This window comes from Macaca thibetana, chromosome 19, assembly GCF_024542745.1.
Source record: "Macaca thibetana thibetana isolate TM-01 chromosome 19, ASM2454274v1, whole genome shotgun sequence".
In the NCBI taxonomy this organism is placed as follows: domain Eukaryota; kingdom Metazoa; phylum Chordata; class Mammalia; order Primates; family Cercopithecidae; genus Macaca; species Macaca thibetana.
The window spans coordinates 26,920,695-26,934,802 of NC_065596.1; the positions used below are offsets into that span (position 1 = coordinate 26,920,695).

General features: G+C 48.8%; 1 protein-coding gene and 1 pseudogene across 1 annotated transcript in view; one reads left to right on the plus strand and one right to left on the minus strand.

The window, feature by feature from the left end:
- CCDC8 (coiled-coil domain containing 8) overlaps positions 1-14,108 on the minus strand; it is a 323,648-nt gene that overhangs the window by 147,254 nt on the left and 162,286 nt on the right. The gene's annotated exons all lie outside the window — the stretch shown is intronic.
- On the plus strand, positions 8,913-13,644 carry LOC126943502 (60S ribosomal protein L12-like; annotated as a pseudogene).

A 14,108-nucleotide genomic window follows, 5' to 3' on the forward strand; every position in this document is an offset into this window, starting at 1 on the left:
AAAGGAGTTGTTGCTTTGTAGAAGCAGTTGGGGTTTGAGAGGTCAGCCAGACATGATCTGCAGGGAGAGCACACGTGTTTTCATGAAGAATTATGCTGAGGTAGGTAATGGATGGAGAAGACATTTGAGCTTTGGAGGGGCATACCTGATATCCCTTGGAGAATAAATGTTGAAAGAACAGGAGGGTATCTTGTTGAGATGATTCAAAGGAGGGGCTACAAAGTGGAAGGTCATCAATATATTGAATAAGGTGAGAAGAAGAGGGGTGGAAAGAAAGTAAATCATGAGAAAGAGCTTGGCTGCAGTAATGAGGGCTGTCCCTGAAGCCTTGTGGCAGTACAGCCCAGGTAAGCTGCTGGGACTGATGGGTGCCAGGGTCAGTTCAGGTAAAAGCAAAGAGAGGCTGGGACAAGGGGTGCAGGGGAATCATGAAAAAAGCATCTTTAAGATCAAGAATGGAATAGTGAGTTGTGGAGGAAGGTATTGAGGACAAAAGAATGTACGGGTTGGGCAATACAGGATGGATAGGCAAAGCAATTTGGTTGATAAGGCACAGATACTGAACTAACCTGTAAGACTTGTCCAGTTTGGGGACAGGTAAAATGGGGGAATTGTAAGGAGAGTTTATAGGCTTTAGAAGCTCATGCTGTAGCAGGCAAGTGATAACAGGCTTTAGTCCCCTTAAAGCCTGTTGTGGGATGGGATACCGGAGTTGAGTGGGGTAAGGGTGATTAGATTTTAATGGGATAGTAATGGGCATGTGATTGGTTTCCAGGGAGGGAGCAGAGGTGTCCCATACTTGTGGGTTAAGGTGGGAGGATACAAGAGGAAGACATGAAGGAGGCTTTAGGTTGGGAAGAAGGGCAGCAATGAAATGTGGCTGTAGTCCAGGAATAGTCAGGGTAGTGGATAACTTTGTTAAAATGTAAAGGAAAAGGAACATTAACCTTGACTATGCCTTCAGCTCCAGCCACATCTCTAAGAGGAAATTGTTGGGCAGGTTGGGGAGGGCTAGTCGTGGAACGAAACTGTAAGCCAGACCAGATGTGAGGAGGTGATAGAAGGATTATAGGGTGGGAGAGCGGAAGCTGAGGAAGAATTGGGACCTGGCTCAGCCTGGTGAGGAGCAGTCTGGGGATGAGGGGAGAGGTCACATGGGTTCATAGAATAGGAGGATTTAACAGACTCAGAGCTTGGGGTGGAGACTGAAGGAACAGATGGGAGAGAAAGAAGAAAGATTTGGCATGAGTTGCATTGAGCAGAGACTAGGGAGGAACTGACGTGTAAAAGAATGCCTGGACGTCAGGCACCTCAGACCATTTGCCATTTTTCAACAAAATTATCTAGATCTTGTAGGATGGAGAAATCGAAAGTGGCATTTTCTGGCCATTTAGAACCATTGTTGAGTTTGTATTGATGCCAAGTGCTGTTGCAGAAGAAAAGATACTTAGGTTTTAGGTCAGGCAAGAGTTGAAGAGGTTTTAAGTTTTTTAGAACACAGACTAAGGGAGAAGAAGAAGGAATGGAGGGTGGAAGGTTGCCCATAGTAAAAAGGTAAGTTTAGAGAAAAGAGAGGGTAGAGACACAGGGTGGGTGGTGGTGCTTGCCACTCAGGGGAGGTGGTACTTGCCACCAAGGTGAAGGATCAAGGCAGGCATCCCTGCAGTGATCAGACACCTCTGGAATGTGGGTGAATAATCAGGCAGGCATCCCCGCAGTGATTAGACACCAAGGGAAGACCATCTTCCCAAGTCCGTGACCAGTGCTGGAGTTTTGAGTTCATGGATAAAACGTGTCTCCTCTGTCTCTACCAGAAAGGGAAAGGAACCAAAATTAAGGAAGGGAGAGATTGAAGGGTGAAGGGATAGCAGGGATAGCAAGAGAGGCTGGAGAAGAGAATAAAAAGAGGCCACTTACCCAATTTAAAATTGGTGAGATGTTCACTGGGCTGGGCCGAGGACCCAAGGTCATGGGTGGATCTCACGGAGAGAGGGTGAGGACAGTGTACCGGTCTCCTGAAGAAGTCCTCCTGTCCTGTCCTGGGTCTTCAGCACCAAATGTCATGTGAGTCCATGTGAAGAGAGTCCACCAACATGCTTTGTGTGAGCAATAAGGCTATTTATTTCACTTGGGTGCAACTGGACTGAATCCGAAAAGAGTCAGCAAAGAGAGAAAGGGGTGGGGCAGGTTTATAGGATTTGTAGTGGAAAATTACAGTTAAAGGTGGTTATCTCTTGTGGGCAGGGGTGGGGGTCATAAGGTGCAGGGTGGGGAGATGAGACTCATTGTCCAGGGGAGGAATGTCACAAGGTTGATTGATTAGTTGGGGTGGGGCAGGAACAAATCACAATGATGGAATGTAATGTTTTGTAGTTCTTCAGCTGCCTCAGGCCTCATCTGGATGTATACGTGCAGGTCACAGGGGTTGTGATAGCTTAGCTTGGACTCAGAAGCCTGACACCAGAGAGTTGGCCAACACCCCAGTACAGTTGGCCAGCTGCGCTAGAACTGCTTTTTTCTCCTTGAGTTTCAGTGGTTTCTTCTTCTTGAAGTTTTTGCTGCTGCTGCTGCAGAGCATTTAAACAGGAAGGGATCCAGTCCAGCCATCCAGGGACTTGCCCCCAAGTCCTTGTTGTGGGTAGCAGGGACTGGCTTCCAAGCTTGAAGTGTGCAGATGGAACACAGAGCACTTCACCCATCCAGGCAGATATCAGAGGATGGGTCCTCAGGCACTGGTGAGGCCCAACCCTCTCCCTCAGTGATATCTGCATTCCTAGCATTCTGGGTTTTTGTTTGTTTGTTTGTTTGTTTGTTTGTTTGTTTTTTGAGACAGAGTCTCACTCTGTCACCCAAGCTGGAGCACAATGGTGCAATCTCGACTCACTGTAACCTCTGCCTCCCAGGTTCAAGCAATTCTCCTATCTCAGCCTCCCAAGTAGCTGGGATTACAGGCACCTGCCACCATGCCCAGCTAATTTTTGTAATTTTAGTAAAGACAGGGTTTCACTTTATTGGTCAGGCTGGTCTCGAACTCCTGACCTCAGGTGATCCACCCGCCTTGGCCTCCCAAAGTGCTAGGATTACAGGCGTGAGCCACCGAGCCTGGCCCTAACATTATTTTTGAACATCTGAAATTCTACCAAATTCCTGCCTGTCACCTGAGAGAGGCTCTCTGAGGCCAGGTGGAAATCATACCCAGATGCCACCAGAATAATGATTGAGCTCTTTCTGCGCTTGTTCCAGAGGGGAAGCCCATGAAAGGAGGAAAACTCAGTGCTCTCCTGTGTGCCATGTTCCAGAAGCTCAGGTCTCCCACCAGCACCTGGGGTTGTGGAAAAGTCTTCCCTGAGTCTTCCCAGGGTGCCTGGGATCAGGGCCTGCTTGCCTTTCTGGAGGAACTGGGCCCGGGACTGAGGGGCATTGCTGGGCTGGGGCAGGGGTACCTGGGTCCAGTCTAGATGGTGTCTGTGACCTGCAGGGGCCCCTCATGCCAGGGTGTTCTTTACATAGAGGGAACTAGGGTGAGAAAATATGACCAACAGGTGTTGGAGTTTACTCTTATTTCCCAGGAAGCCGTGAGAATCTTGTGACCCTGGAAAGAGACAGGGTTCCTAATAACTAGGGACGTGTCAGTGAGTGATGCAACCCTGCTCCCTGTCCTCAAACAGCTCTAGGTCCACTGTCCGTAGACAGTGACAACCCATAGTGGGCAGCTCTGGAATGCAGAATGCACAGGCGGCTGCTTTGGGAATTTTGATATAGAGTTTTAGTGGCTCCTGCTGCTTGCTGGGAAAAATCCCCCACCAGGGAATTGTAATGGACTTCAGGAGAAATGACACAATTTCTGTTGTGTTGTTTTGTTTTGTTGTTGTTGTTTTTGAGACAGTCTCACTCCATCGCCCAGGCTGGAGTGCAGTGGCATGATCTTGGCTCACTGCAACCTCCGCCTCCCAGGTTCAAGTACTTCTCCTGCCTCAGTCTCCCAAGGAGCTGGGATTACAGGTGCCCACCACCACACTCAGCTAATTTTTTTTTTTTTTTTTTTGTATCTTTAATATAGACAGGGTTTTGCTATGTTGGTCAGGCTGTTCTTAAGCTCCTGACCTCAGGTGATCCACCCGCCTTGGCCTCCCTAAGTACTGGAATTACAGGCATGAGCCACCATGCCCAGCATGAAATAAATTTTATAACCTAAATAGGACCCAGTGATATAGGAGTTAAGAATAAATTATTTTAGAGAGATAGTGAGGGTAAGAAAGTCCTTGGTAAGGTTTTGCTTTTAATGAAAAGCACCCTCCAAATCATATTCTTTTCTAAAGAGCAGCCATTAAAATCGAGTCGCAGACATAGGAGGCAGGCTAGAAGCTTCCACAGATGAATGCCAGCAGTTGTGCCAATAGGAAAAGGCTACCTGGGACTAGGCATTTTCAAAATGGTAGCTCCATCTTCCCTTTTCCTTTCCAACCACACGCACAGTAGAAAGCAGACAACATGGCATCCACCAAGTGGAAAGTCCATTTGCATAATAAGATTAGGGTGGGGTGACTCAGCTTCCTTGAGCACTATGTAAATGTCAGCTGGTCCAACCAATCTGTGGACCCTATGGAAATCAGACACCGCCTCCTCAAACCTGTCTATAAAATCCAGTGCACTCTGCTGTGGGCTGGAAGTCCCATTCAGGTGCAGAGAGAGAGAGAGAGAGAGAGAGAGAGAGAGAGAGACAGAGAGACACTTTTTCTGTCTGTGTACTCAATTTTCTTGGTATGAGACAATGAACTTTGCATATTTACCCCAGATGATGACGCCACTTTGCCAGTGTCAGCACTCCCCAGGAAGGATTCAGGCTTGGTCCAGTGTGAAGCAAGTAGGCAGTTAAGCAGGTGGCTTTGGCTAGCTTTTGAGCATGGGGCTATGGTGAGGGTTGCTGTATGTGGGCTGGGGCTTGAGTAGTTTGAACGTCCTTCTGCTGCCAAGACAGAAAGCGCATGGTATGCCCAGATGTGCACTGGATATGACTGAGGAAGGGCTGGGAAGCTGACAATATCCAAAAATCGAATGTTCTTGTCGTACAGGGAGATGAACAGGGCTACTGGAAAATAGCTTATCTGACCTTTGAGAAAATGTAGAGAAGAGTCCAACCCAGGGCTGTTTGACCCCTAAGTCTCAGGATTGCTGGAAGAGGGACTCTTGCATCCACAGAGCCCTGGCCCTGCCCCGCTGCCCTCCCTCCGACCCAACTTCTGACACCCTCTGCCCCGTCATCATCTCCCACTGCTACTTTCTCTCCCCAGCCTGTGTGTCATTTCTCCTGAAGTCCATTACAATTCCCTGGCGGGGGATTTTTCCCAGCAAGCAGCAGGAGCCACTAAAACCCCATCTAGGTGAGAAAATGTGACCAACAGGTATTGGAGTTTACTCTTATTTTCCAGGAAGCCATGAGAATCTTGTGACCCTGGAAAGAGACAGGGTTCCCAATAACTAGGGACATGTCAGTGAGTGATGCAGCCCTGCTCCCTGTCCTCAAACAGCTCTAGGTCCACTGTCCCTAGACAGTGACAACCCAGAGTCGGCAGCTCTGGGATGTGGAATGCACAGGCAGCTGCTTCGAGAATTTTGATATAGTGATAAATTGATTCATAACCTGAGTGTCACAATCCCCATGTTGGAGACCACTGCTCTACACGGCAGCTGCAGGAGAGGGGAGGTCAGAAGACAGAGTGAGAAATGGGGTCGGGGATGTGAGTGCTTATCTCATCCACCCATGGGAGCAAGTGGGCCTGCAGGACTCTGGAAATTGCATGAGAATTTCTGCTCTATAAGTCTCCTGCTTGGTCTCCTACTCCCATCTCAATCCTCTGACCCACCCTCCTCTCAGCAGAAGGACACACATATTTTCCTGAATCACAATCTGATCACTTCTGTCCCCTGCTTAGGACATGTCTGTAGCTCGAGTGCACTGAGAAGAACAGTTCTCACCAAGGCTCATAAGGGGAGATGGACAGGGGAAGCTATGGGAATGGTGGGAACTTCCATGGCCTCCCTGGACACCCCATCCTCTCAGCACCTCCACATGTTCAGCAACTGGGAAGTTCAACTCTAGTTTTTCAAGAGTTTTTATAAAGTTTGGTCTTTATCGCCTCGCCATTGCCACTTTTCTTGGAAGTTGGTGGGTAATACTGAAAGTTTCTACCCTCTAATCCTCAAATCTTTTGGTCTTTCTGGTGACTGGCATGACACTGAGGCTATCAGGGGGCCCTTCCCTAAATCACATTTTTTTTTTTTTTTTTGAGAGGGAGTCTCACTCTGTCACCCAGGCTGAAGTGCAGTGGCATCATCTCAGCTCACTGCAACCTCCGCCTCCCAGGTTCAAGCAATTATCCTGCTTCAGCCTCCCAAGTCGCTGGGACTACAGGCATGCACCACCACACCCAGCTAATTTTTGTATTTTTAGTAGAGATGGGGTTTCGTCATGTTGGCCAGGCTGTTCTCAAACTCCTGACCTCAGATGATCCACGCACCTCGGCCTCCCAAAGTGTTGGGATTACAGGTGTGAGCCACCACACCTGGCCCCTAAATCACATTTTTAGCATGAACTCAGCTGGTGTGATCTGAAAGAGGCTCATCTGGAAGAACAAAAGACATTCCTATCACTCAGGAAATTCCAAGGTTAGCTTCATGGTAGGAACAAGAGTCAAAGAACAAACACTTTCATATTATAACACGCCGAGTAAGCCATGAGTTCATCAGATTGGACTCTCCTTGCTCGGCCAAATTGGCAGCATTTGTGAGTTACCAATCCCAAGGGAGGACTCCCACTGCAGGGAGGATGGCAAAGGTCACCACTGCACTAACCACCCAGAATAGGGATCTGAACACTTCAGCCACTGCAACTTGGGCTGCACTCTGACTACACTGAGTGTGGTGAACAGAACACTCACAACCACAGCCAGTTTGACAAAGCAGGTTAATTACTTACAGACAGGCAGCGAGGGACAGCAGAAGCCTAGGCTTCATGACTGTTCATCTCTCTGTACCACAAGAACATTCGATTTTTGGATATTGTCAGCTTTCCAGCCCTTCCTCAGTCACATCCAGTGCACATCTGAGTACACCATGTGCTTTCTGTCTTGGCAGCAAAAGGACGTTCAAACTGGTCTCCCGAGGCTCACGAGCACTGCCCAGGGCAGCTGGAGTCTCCCATGCCTGCCCCACTTGCACCACAGCTGAGGACTCAGCAGTGAGCTTTGGGTTTTATATGTGGTGGACACGCCCTGGGCTACTGTGGCAGGACACCCCCTCTAGGAGGGATGGGAATGAGACCAGGGCTGTCCTGGGCAGTTTCTCTTTAGCTCAAGGTGTTGCATTCTCTCGGAGGAATAGAAACCAAGCTTGGGCACTTTCAGGCAGTTCTTCCTTACTCAGGATGGTGTATTCTTACATAATTTGGCTCTGTCTTCCCACATAAATCTCATCTCACATTGTAATTCCATGTGTCAAGGGAAGGACATGGTAGGTGACTGGATCATGGGGGCAGTTTTTCCCATGCTGTTCTCGTGATAGCGGGGGAGTTCTCACGAGATCTGGTGGTTTAAAAGTGTGTAGAAGTTCCTGGCTCACTCGCTTTCTCTCCTGCCACCATGGAAGATGTGCCTTGCTTTCCCTTCACCCTCAAACATGACTGTACATTTCCTGAGGCCACCTTGGCATGCAGAACTATGAGTCAATTAAACCTCTTTCCTTTATAAATTACCCAGTCTCAGGCAGTGTTTTTAGCAGTGTGAAAATGGACTAACACACATTTCTAGTGCATTCTACAGTGATTCTGGGAACTGTGGGCAAGAAGAGGGGCGGGAAAGCCAGAGCTCTCCAATGCTTGTCTTCTGGTGCCCTCCTCCAGGAAGCCATTCCTGGTGCCCTGGGTGCTACTTCCAGCCTTGCTCACCCTGGGTCATCACTGCTTTTGGAGGGGTCTGTGTCCCCCCCAGACTATAAGACCCAGAAAAGCAGGGCCTGGAGCTAAGTCACAATCGTGTCCCCAGCATCCATTGACACAGAGTAAGTCAAGTGCATAGCGTGTGTTAAATGAACGAATGAAAAAAGTGAAAGCATGATGAAAGCCCTGTGTTCAGGGTGTGTCTCACTCAACCTGTCTGTCCTGTCCTGGTGACTTGGTGAGAATTGTTGCCTGAAGGTCTTTAAACCTCTCTCCCTTCCAGGGCTTCCACATGGAGCTGCTTCTCAGCTGTGCCCTACAGGGTCAGATGCACTGGGGAAGAACTAAGGCTCTTCTCCACAGCCCACCTTCTGTCCCAGGAGCCCAGGCTGCCAACAGCATCAGCATCCTGCTAGAAGAGGGTAGGGATGGCCGGGACTCAGAAGAGCCTTCTAGATTCCTAAGTTTAATAATCCTTTCACTGCAACTACTAGGAAAAATAGGTGTGACATCATTACGTGGGTTACACACAGTCACACACAAAAAAAGAAAGCGAAAGCAAAAATTGGCAAGAATATGTCAGCTTCCCTCAGGGGAGTGGCTCCTTCAACTTCGATCCCAAATGACTTCTTTCAGAGGAAACTTCCTCCCCTCTCCTCAGAACAAGCACATTCACACAGGAAGGAGATTAAATTCCTGCAAAGAAGAAGAGGGAAAACCTTCCACTGGTCCTTTGGTCTTTTTTTTTTTTTTTTAATGTTAGGAACTTAATTTTAATTTTGAAATACATAATTTGAAATTTTTTTTTTTTAATTTATTTGGACTTAACTGTCTTGGGGCCATGATGTGTCTGAGTCTGGTAATGACTGTGGACTTTTTTGCTCAGAATATCACAGATGATTGCCAAACATCGTGAAATACCACTGAATTGCACACTTGAAAACACACACATACACATGAAAAGTTAAGTAAATACATATACTTAATTGTGGGGCCTCAGGAGGAGAGCAGAAAGAAATGTCCAGACATCCGGTGGTAAATATTCTGCTCTGGTTCAGCTAAAAATAAAGCCCTTCATCAATCTGGTCACTGGAAGGACTTGTTCCCCTTCTTGTTGATGATCAGAAACCTTAGTAGGAACTGATTCTCAAGTGTCTACCTTAACAGAAAAGCCACAAAGAACCATGGTAAGAGGGTGGCAGATAACATCCACAGTGCTGTCAGGAGGTGACAGGTGACTGACCTCAGCCTTGGTGTTCAAGAAGATTCCAGAGGGTGGGTGACATTTAAGGGAAAAATGAAAAATGAAGAGGGATTGGGGAATTGGAGACAGACGCCGGAGAGATGCTGTGGTTCTTCCAAGGAGCTGTGCTAAGTCCTTGTGGTCTTCTAGAACATTATAGAATGTTCTACACTGTAGAATGTTGTGAAATCCCAACATTGTGTTTGGAGAAAATGACTCATACAGACTCCTCCTTGCAACCAGCAGCGGAGGGGCCTCCGGCCTGGGGAAACCCGGCCTTCCTTCTACATACCTGACATACTTGCACACCTAAAATTCCACCTCATTCCTGCCTGTTTCCTTGCAGGGCTTCCCTGAGGGCAGATGGAAAGGCCACCCCAAAGCTGCCAGGAGGGAGATTCCTTCTATTTTTTCCTGGAGTGAAAAGCAAGCCGTGGGGGAGCTGCTGACAGCAGGAAATGCCAACATCCTCTGGGGTTTCACATTCCAGAAGCCAAGATCTGCCAGCCCTGTCCATTCTCTCACCGCACTTCCTGGATCCAAGCAAGACACGGGCTGAGGTCCTGTTGCTGGTCAGTGACACAGGCCGGACAAGAACCCAGGTGTCCTGACCTCTCACCCATGGGCTTCCCAACTCCCCAGGCCTGGTCTCTCTGGGAAGGGCAGGCAGGCCCTATTCATAGACACTCCTGAATGATACCCAGGTTCTCGGGCCAGGCTGGCAGATCTTGGCTCCTGGAATGTGAAACGTCCAAGGACTTGGCAATTCCTGCTGTCAGCAGCTTCCCTACTTCTACTGCACAATAATATAATATGATAGAATGATAGAATGATATTCTGCCATTACGTGGAATACACACAGTTCCAATAAGAGTGTCATAAACAATCTAGCACAGCATTCTGGTTAGTGCACGCTGTCCCATTTCTTAATCCATTTTGTTCAATTAAAATACAACATTGTTTATGCCCAACTGATGGTTTTCCATGTTATCAGCACGTCCTAATCTGTGTCCTGGAAAACACCACTCTACCCCACAGCAGCGAGGCATGGAGACCAATGTAGCAGCCAGGGAGATGGTGCTGGAAGCAGGGTCCGCTCTGCCCCAGGGGAAGGCGGGTGCTTAGCACTCTGTTATTTATCATGAGGTCATTTCTGCTGCCGCCTCTTCCCTTGTCTCCTGCCTCCAGAGCTCCAGAGAGAAGCCCCTGTCCGTGCTCCACAGAAAGACAGATATAGGATATTCCACACACAAAAATCTGACCGCTTACATCCCCTGCTGGGACTAACCGTGGGGAGAATGGCTTGCCCATGCCAGGTGTGGCCTGTGAACTCACAAACTGAGGAAATCCTGCAGAAGCTGAGAGCGGCCCACAGAACTGACTCAAAACAGTTCCTTCCCCTCTGTTTTCTCATCGTGACCCCAAGATGGCTCTTCTGGGGGGAAATCACACACTCCACCCTCTGAAAAAGCACGTTAAGGAAAAATGTCCTTGAAAATCTCTGGAGGGCTGTGGAATTTCTCCACCAGAACTTCACAGTGACAATGACACTAAACACAAGCACCACAATAACCAAAATCAGGAGTTTTATTCTCCTACCTTCTCTCTCTTTCTCTCTCTCTCTTTCTCTCTCTCTGTCACGAACTTCATGAAGACACTGACTTTGCGTTTTCTACTCAGCACTGCATCACCAGTGTCTGACACAAAGAGCGTGGGACATGTGGGCTTCCAAGTTCTCCTGTCCTGGGTAAATGACCATTAATGAGACAGAGAAGGAGTTGAAGAGCCCCCAGAGGAATGAGTCCCAGAGGTCCCGCCAGATCTACTCCCACCTTCCAAACCTGTGAAAGTCAGGTGCCTGAGTCACACAGGCTCACAGTCTCTCGCACCCAGATACCATGAGCTGCAGGTGAGTGAGCAGTTACTGCGTCCTGGGCCATGGGCTTGGGTTTGGAGGTCGGGACCTGATGGGAGGATGTCAGGGGTTAGCAATGTACCAAGGAAAGCGGAGAGAGTCATAGCTTGGTAGGATCCTGTGGAATCACTGTGTGGCTGTGTGAGTGGGGGAGGGCGATAACCCCAGAAGCAGGCTGCACCTTCCTGTTTGCCAAAGAAGGGGCACGTAGGGCAGAGAAGGTGAAGGGTGCACCACTTCTCCCCTGGTTCTCAAAGTGTCTGAGATCAAATCTTCTATCCCACATACACTGCCTGGCTCCTCTACTGCCCAACGACCCAGCCTGTCTCTGCAGGAGGGCCAGACATGCCGTGACATCACCAGCTCCTCTAGGAAAATGGGATACAAGGAGTGGCTAAGATCGGCTGATCACCATTCACGCAGCTGCAGCCGCCCCAGAGCAATTGCTATACGAAGCCGCGTTCTGGATAAGGAGGACAGGACCCCATTCCCGCCTGAGCCCATCTCCCATCTCAGCCACCACCAGGGCTCGCTCCACATCCCAAACTCCCTGTTCCCTCATCCCTGCTCCCATGCCCAGCCAAATTTCTGCAATTCCCCATCCACAGCACCTGGGTCAGCCCCATTCACAGCCCTGTCTCAGTTTCTGAACTGCCTAAAGCCATATCGAGCCCTGGTTCCACCCAGTCTTCTAAATGTCAGTGCCAGCCGTATCTGTGGCTGTCCACTCACCCCGTCTTCCCCTTCCTTCTCCCACAGCGGTCTGGTCGTGTGCTGGGAGATGAGTTCTCAGGCAAAGGCAGAAAACATATGAACATCAGAAGACAGGCATGGAGTGAGGTTCCTCCCACCATCCAAGAGTTTCCATTATTGGTTTCCTTTTAAGCTATTCACCGGGTAACAAATTTATTTGTCATCCTATATCGCCAAAGTCATTGTACAAAACATCTTTCACAGGCTTTTTCACACAGGCCAGGAATGGACACTCAGACCATGTGTAGACTCAGCTGAGTCAAATGTCATCCTCTGCCTCCTGCTTTATTCTTAAGCTGGGAAGTTTCTCTTCATTCATTCACTTCTTTATAGATTCTCCCTTGAGGTCTTGTGAATCCTTAATTTTTCATGACTAAATACTTCCTGTTCTTTGATAACACATAGTATCTGATTTTCTGGGAAACTTTCTATTTGGCAAATATGGGACCAGGGATGTCAACATGAGTTCTCCATGGAAAGGCTGATCTCACTGATTTAGAATTTGTAGTGGTTCTTGTGATAAGATACCTGAAGAAAATATTGCTCTTATGTGACATTAAAGAAGAAAAATGTGACACTTAAGGCAAGTAAAAAGAAGGTGTGCGGTTCTCTATTCCCTGGGCATTCGTATGTAGGAACTGGATGCTAGAAAATCTTTGGTTTCACTTTCAGCTCTTGGCTCAGAGGAGGCCAAGGTGCACCTTTCTTTGGTCATCCCAAATCTGGGTTCATCCAACACCAGCCGCCACCACTAAGCCCCCAGTGAGATCAAAGTTCTATACCTCAGGTGCACTGGGGGTGAAATCGGTGCCACTTCTGTTCTGGCCCCCAAGATTAGCCCCTTGGTCTGTCTCCAAAAAAGGTTGGTGATGACATTGACAAGGCAATGGGTGACTGGAAGGGCCTAAGGATTACAGTAAAACTGAACATTCAAAACAGGCCCAGATTGAGGTACTGCCTTCTGCTTCTGCCCTAATCATCAAAGCCCCCCAAGGAACCACCAAGAGACAGAAAGAAACGGAAAAACATTAAACACAGTAGGAATATCACTTTTGATGAGATCGTTGACATTGCTCGACAGATCCAGCACCGATCTTTAGCCAGAGAACTCTCTGGAACCATTAAAGAGATCGGGGGAATGCCCAGTCTGTGGACTGTGATGTTGATGGCCGCCACCCTTATGACATCATAGATGACACCAACAGTGGTGCTGTGGAATGCCCAGCTAGTTAAGAAGCACAAAGGAAAATATTTCAATAAAGGATCATTTGACAACTGGAAAAAAAAAAAAAAAGAAAATCTTTGGCTTTATCTTGAGGGAAAGGCAAAAGACGCTACCAGCCACTTCCCCAACACTACCTCATCACATCACTGTTGTAAAACCTAAAGAACTGGTCTTTGGGGGATTTTTCAGATTTAGCACTTCAGCAGACCCTGGGCTGTCACCTGGTCCTGAGACTCCCTGAGTATTGCTCCTGCCTGCTGTGCTTGTTCCACCCACTCGGCTTGACTGCACTCCGACCACACTACCACGCCAGATCCCACACCTGCCACAGGCAAGCCAGGCATGGTGTGTGAGCAAGCAAGAGTAGGGTCTGGCCGCTGTGCACAGCCAAGCACTCTGGCTGCTCGGTGGAGTGGGCAGTTCCAGGAGCTGGCATAAATGCCATCTCCATGCAAGGCTGTGGCTGGACCAGAGGTACCGCATACAGCTTCTGCTGCAGGCACCTGCATCTGGACAAGGGGAACATGGCAGTGCCTGGAAGCTTGGAGACACCAAGAACCACAGAGCCTCAAAGAGGATGTCACAGCTCTGACTTGACAAACCCCTCGGTCTCTGGTCCTCAAAAGGCTGCAGCTTTTCTCTGCTTCTTGTTACTTGTAATGTGCAGTGTGGGAGGTCATGTTTCAGCCCTGTTTGTGTTACGGTTCTTTCAGGGGCTGGCACCTAAGTTCTTGTTGCAGGTAGCAGGGCCAGCCTGCGTGTGTGAAGTGTGCAGGTGGAACACAGTGCACTCCACCCACCCAGGCGGATATCAGAGGATGGGCCCTCAGGCACCGGTGAGGCCCAACCCTCTCCCTCAGTGACATCTGCATTCCTAACGTTCTTTTTTTTTTTTTTTTTTTTAGATGGAGTCTAGCTCTGTTGCCCAGGCTGGAGTGCAATGGCCGGATCTCAGCTCACTGCAAGCCCCGCCTCCCGAGTTCACGCCATTCTCCTGCCTCAGCCTCCCGAGTAGCTGGGACTACAGGCGCCCGCCACC